Source organism: Miscanthus floridulus, chromosome 18 (assembly GCF_019320115.1).
Source record: "Miscanthus floridulus cultivar M001 chromosome 18, ASM1932011v1, whole genome shotgun sequence".
NCBI classification, from domain to species: Eukaryota; Viridiplantae; Streptophyta; class Magnoliopsida; order Poales; family Poaceae; genus Miscanthus; species Miscanthus floridulus.
The window spans coordinates 5,904,865-5,905,676 of NC_089597.1; positions in this window are offsets into that span (position 1 = coordinate 5,904,865).

The following is an 812-nucleotide window of genomic DNA, read 5'->3' on the forward strand; positions in this document are numbered from 1 at the left end:
ACGATCACATTGTGCGATGTGGGGTTCATTCTAGAGAAGAAGAACAGCTGGTCGGAGAAGCCCGAGCACTTGGAGCAGATCTCAAAACTTCTTGAGATGATCCCATGGAAGAAACTAGATGGTCCGAGCGTGGTCGGGAACTTCATCAGCCAAAGGATTCAGCCTTGCTAGAGGAGGGTACATCCCGGCTACGAGTACCAAGGTAGCGCAGACCCAACTAGGACCAGGCAAGAGGTGCTTGACAAGATAGAAATCAAAGCCAGGATTGGAGAGCTATTCAACTTAGCTGATCCGAATTATGTCAGGTTAAGCGACATCGAGCACGCCTTCAAGCTGGCCCGACCTCCCCCAAAGGTAAATTATGCTGCCTTATACCTATAGAGTTATGTTGTAACAAAAACTTAATGTGTTGTCGCCTTTATGTTTCCCAGAGTAATGGTCATGACAGGGCAGCAGTGTTTGTGTCTCCACCCCCTGGTGTGGATTGGCCGCAAGTTGTCGGCCCAACCACCCAGACCAGTGCCAGGGTCGAGGACATCGATTGGGCCGTACTCGGGGTTGGGGAGGAGGCAATGGCCAGGGCTGCTAGCAAGCGGCCGGTGGCCAACAAGCGTCGTCAGGCCATCTTCCCACTGTCAGATGATGAAACAGAGGATGCAGACATCTTCTGACTCATCCCTCGAAAGAGGAGGAGACAACTGGAGTCGACGGAGTAGGGTGGCTCCTCTGTGCCAGCGAGGATTGCATCACCGACCACTGCAACGTAGAGGACAAGCGGCAAAGGGGTCGAACACCAAGCCCCGGCGCCGGTA